The sequence below is a fragment of the Penaeus monodon genome, chromosome 4 (genome assembly GCF_015228065.2).
Source record: "Penaeus monodon isolate SGIC_2016 chromosome 4, NSTDA_Pmon_1, whole genome shotgun sequence".
NCBI classification, from domain to species: Eukaryota; Metazoa; Arthropoda; class Malacostraca; order Decapoda; family Penaeidae; genus Penaeus; species Penaeus monodon.
In genome coordinates this window covers 26,884,127-26,890,187 of record NC_051389.1, presented here as the reverse complement: position 1 = coordinate 26,890,187, position 6,061 = coordinate 26,884,127, and positions in this window count along the sequence as shown.

The window sequence follows — 6,061 nt, the reverse complement described above, 5'->3', positions numbered from 1 at the left end:
CGAGGTTTTTCTCTTACTCCCTACTCCAGCAATGTTGCGCACTCTGCCCCTCCCCCTCCCTCCCAAGACGTCCCTACACCCTCCCCTATACCTATCCCTTCTACATCTTACCTCCCCACTTCTACCTCCTACCTTCCCCAGTCAAATTCTTTTGCCTTTCTAATTCCAGACACTCCAATTTCTACGGCAGCCCCAGCACATTCCCTCACCCTCCCCACACTACTCGCAGTAGACTAAATTTTTCCACCCCTTCTCCTACCACACACTCACCCCCACCTACCTCTGCCTCTATTCCTCAGACACCAGTCTCCTCTTCCCCCCTCATAAGAAAACCTTTGTCTCCCAAAACTCCCCAACCAAATCCTTTACGGAAACTCTTGAAGATATTCAAAATTATCTACTCGAGTCCCAAACTAACACCATAACCCCTCATCCATCCTCAATTCCACAACTCCCGCTCCCTCCACAATCAAAGAAACGCCGATATCCATTTTCCTCCTACTCATATTCCCCCTACACCCCTTCCTCCTATTTCCTCCCAACACAGCCTTTCCCCCCTTTCTCCAGTTCCATGTACATTAACCCTCTCTCCATCCCCTCTATCTCTTCCACTCCTTCCTGGATACACACGTGAATCCCTTATGTTACAACTACGCCCTTCCCTAGATTCTCCACCTCCTGATACCCCTCCCGATACAACACCTTCCCCTCTTATCCCTTATCTCACCCCCTAGCTCCTTCCCCATCCAATTCGCGACTAAAACTGTTATTACTCATAGATCAACTAAACTATAGCTCTCCTACACTGCAATATTCGCATACATATCCCTCATTTGATCTAATCCTCTTACCTAACCCTACCTTAACCCATTCACTCATCAACTCCTTTACCCATCTTTAACCTTTTCAATATTAATCTAGAAAGTTGACGCATAGCAACTAATTAATCAACTACCTTTAACTAACCGTTTTTATAGTACTATATGACCTTAGATGTCTAGCACATTTATTTTGCTTTTAGCCATTAACAATTAACCACACGGGGAGTGTTAAGTTTTAAATTTTCGCGGTGCAGTTTTGTGAACCCCGTTGTGTGCACATAACTTAATATTAGGGAACCAAAAGAATTCGAAATGTGTTTATATAATGATGAGTGCTACCAGACACATAGTATTTTTAAATTTCATGAACAATATCTATCCCAAATCCACCGTGTCCTCGGGGGAGTGCTTACCGCTCGGCCCGCTCCGTCGGCACATCTCGGTAAAATGAATGATACTAGTACATGGTATAAGTGTCGATCGACACTATAATCAAGCCTTGCTGGTCACTACAGCGTCGCAGGAGTTGCCAGAACGAGGTCGCAAGGGACAACGAACTGCCTTAGGGACTCCAGCTCTGGATTTTTTCTTCAGGATTTACTTCTGAAGTCTCTCCATCTAGAAGCCACAAGGCAGTGGGTTGTTTTGTATAGGGTTAACTCCCTTAGCCTTTGACCATACACATACTTAACTACAAGGCAGCAGTCGAGCACCATTATCGTATGAACATGTGTTTATATATACACTTACCCATATACACACACAAACACTTACACACACATAAATATATATATGTATATATATGTATATATGAATATATATGTATATATATGTATATATATAATATACATATATATGAATGTGTATATATATGTGTGTGTTGCGAGTGTGTGTGTAACGGTAGTAATGACAAATGACGGACAGTACTAAACCTTGGGACAACATAAGTCTTACTCTCGCGGTGGACCCATACACAGATCCATATATAGAACAGCAGTTTGAATGTCCAGAACACTAACCAAAGGGCCGGGCCATAAGTGAAAGGCCCCTGCGAAGCCAGAACTTCGCAAATCTCAAACGAAACGAACTATCCAAAGCCCGGAAATCACAATCAAACAGGGTTTATAATGGAATGGAAATAAAATAATACTATACTGTAATCGTAACCAGAATGTTAACCTCTCGCAACACATGAAAAAAAAACTTTCAGCCTACCAACACGAAGATAAACAAAAGCAAGCAAAGCTTCATCTTGCCCTCTGTGGCTGACAATAGATGACACCGGCTGGCACCGAGGATTGGAGAACACACTGGAGGTCTCAGCTATTTATAATGCAAGTCCATATCATATCTATTAGTTTCCTTTTCACTTCTTTTTACAAAAGTAATCTCAGATTTTGTATATTTATATTTGCTGATTTGCTGTTGAAGAATTCATTTCCGGGTTCTGGAGACTTTTCCTTTATCGACTTCCCTTCCCACGGATTCGTCCGTCACCACAGGAGTTCCAACGCCATGTTGTACATGTACAGCTTCACAGAAAACTATCGTTAGAAAATTATGCCTAACATTCTGGTACAAACAACAAAACTTTTTGAAATATAGTTGTTAACGCTAGGAAACTGTTAGTTCCCCTGATTATCCAACTACTTTTGGTAAATCACAAATTAAGAGGCTGTATATTCGCAGGTACTTTGAAATATGGTATATATGTTTGTCACTAATCAATTAGATTTCTTATACATTTAAAAAAAATGTTGGATCAATCGTCATATTCGACAGAAGTTTTCTGTGTAGCTGTACATGAAGCGGGACATCTACCGAATTGGAAGGAAGCAGAAGTAATCCATGGATGACTGGACAAACAAAAAAATGGAATGATGGAAGCTACATACATCGCGACTAGGAAAAATGTCAGCACAGCATAGGAAGATTCAAATTATCCAACATCGCGGCAGGAATTATGCGGATAACGAGTGGGAGATCACTTCAGGTGTTTTCGTCAGCTGATGTCTGATATATGTATGCTCTGTAGTTTCTCTTATGTAGTATTCCTGACGAAGATATAATCGAAACCGGTCAAATACATCTCTTGTATTGTGATATTCATTCTCATTCATCATTTTATGCATGTATATACATACATATATATATATATATATATATATATATATATATATATATATATATATATATATATTTCCATATATATATAAATATTATATATTGTATATATATACATATATAAATATATATGTATATATATATACATATGTATACATATATATGTATATATAGATTGATAGATAAATAGATATATGCATATATATATATATATATATATATATATATATATATATATATATATATACATATATATATACATATATATATATATATATATATACATATATATATATATACATACATACATATATTATATATATATATATATACATAAATATATATATATATATATATATATATATATATATATATATATATATATGTGTGTGTGTGTGTGTGTGTGTGTGTGTGTGTGTGTGTGTGTGTGTGTGTGTATGAAGATATATGTATATATATATGAATATACATATACAATATGATTGTATATAAATGAATGTAAACACTCAACCGTTTGATATTATGGTAGAAAAATCCACAGTGTACAAATTAATTTACTGATAATAAGACGACAGTTTCGAAATTAACCTGGATTTCATCTTCAGACCTGAAGATGGAATCCAGGTGCTATCGAAATTGTTGTCTCTTTATCAATAAATCTAATTATTTTTTTCCTACCATGCAATTATTATATATATATATATATATATATATATATATATATATATATATATAAATATATATAATATATATATATATATATATATATTATATATATATAATATATGTATATATAAAGAGAAAGATAGAAAGATAAATATATAAATAATCTATATACAGATAGAGAAATGATAGAGAGAGACACACACACTTGTGTGGTGAGTATATTATATATATATATATATATATATATATATATATATATTATATATATATATATATATATATATATATATAAAGTGTTATAGAAGAGTCCGTGGAAACGAATTCTTATCAGGAAGAGGAAAACCAACACGGCTGAGAAGAACTTTCATTTTTTCAATTTCAAACGTTTCGGAGAATGCAATCTCCATCATCAGTGCTATAAAACAGGAAAATAAGTTAATACAAAATAATAATAATACAAGTAAAACAACACAATAAATCATTAGATCGCCACAGACAAAAAAGGCAGTGTAGCAAGTGACAGGTACTACCAAAAATGGGTGGTTTGGCAGTTTACATGGTAAACAGAGTGGTTGCAGTGGAATTATTGTTTAGTGCGGCTTCATAGTTAGGATGTAGAGTGATTCTGCTATGATCAGGTTCAAATCTGTTAAGGTGGAGGTCAAGATTTTGAAATCAGTATTGCTAAAAGGGTGATTGTGGAGGTGAGAGTGCTCTCTGATTGCTGAGTAGGATGGATTGTTCAGCTGTAGGCCAGTCCTGATTGACTTGCCTTTGTGTTCGAGAATGCGGTGGCGGAGCCATCGTGAGGTTGATCCCACGTACCTAGCCTGACAGCTAGGACAAGTAAATAGGTAAACCACATTCGAACTAAGTTCAGAGTCACACTTTTCTTTTTTCTTTAAGAAATTTCCGATAGTGTTAGAATTGTAAAAAACAAACCGAAAACATATCTGAGGATAGCATTGTCTGAGAATTTTGTTTAGTGATTTTCTGAGATCAAAACTAAGACTGCCCATATATGGAAGTTTTATATATTTAATGTCTTTGTTGACTATGGTTGTTGCTGGTTTTAGGTAGAATTTATGACCCAGAAAATTGCGTAGTGCTTTGTAAAATAGATAAGATAGGTACCCATTTGAAGCGAAATATTCCTTTAGGAATGAAGCTTCTTCATGAAAACTAATCCAGGTTGAACAAATGTTGTAAGCCCGGTTGATAAGTGTAGGAAAAATGTTGTTAAGCTTGTAATGTGAGGAATATAGCTGAGATAATGAAGTCCGAGGCAGTGAATGTGGGTTTCCTGTAGGTACTGGTGAAGAAACAGTTATTCGAAATTTATGCTAGTATCAAGAAATGATAGTTTTATTATTTTGTTCAATTTCACAAGTGAATTTAATGTTGGGGTGTTGTGAATTCAAGTATGAGAGGAAAGGGTTAATGTGAGATGGGTCGTTAAAAAGTAAGAAAGTATCATCCATGTAACGACGATAAAATATAGGTTTGAAATTAGCAGGACAATTACTTAACCAAGCTTGTTCATGGTGGCAAAGGAATGTATAGGCATAACAAGGGCCAAGTGGTGATCCCATTGCTACACCGTCTATTTGCGTGTAAATTGAGCCATTAAAGGTAAACACCGAATTGTGAGCAGCTATATCCAATAGTTTCTTGTAAATTGTCTTATTCAGACCGTACAAGTTTAAGAGTGATGAGGCAGTTTTGTTTATAATTATGTCAGTGGTTTCTTTGAGAGGAACATTAGTAAATAATGATTCTATGTCAAAACTTGCCATAGTGACAGGTCGTAGTGGTTTAAGGGCACTGATTTCTTTGATAAACGAGAAAGAGTTTTCTATAGTATATTCATTTGTGGTTAATGGGGTGATGATCTTAACTAAGAATTTAGCGACATTATAATTGAAGGTTCCAATAGCAGAAATTATGGGGCGTAGTGGTTGACCAATTTTATGAATTTTGGGAAGGCCATATAAAAAAACCAGGTTTGGAGCCAGATGTCGTTAAAAGGTTGTAAGTGATTTCACCGATAGATGTTCTTATCGAGCGCAAAAGTCTGTTTAATTTGTCTTCTAATTTCAGTAGATGAGTAGCAGTGTCAGACATAATTGGTTTAAATTTGGAGGTGTCATTAACTATTGTTTTAAGCTTATTGTGGTAGTCATCTTTGTTTAGGATAACAACTCCACGACCCTTATCTGGTTTGGTGATGATGATGTTTTTATCATCTTTTAATTTTTTTTTTTTTAAGGGTGTAAGGTAGGGGTGTGGATCATGGTTGCTCTTGATATGATGTTTGAATTTCTTATAAGTGTCGTGTGCCACAGTAGAAATGTTGTTGGTGATATGATTCCATCTTTCTTTATAAATCTCACAGTTCTTTATAGTGTGACATAATTTTTCAAAACAAAGAAAAAATTGATTGTGGGAAA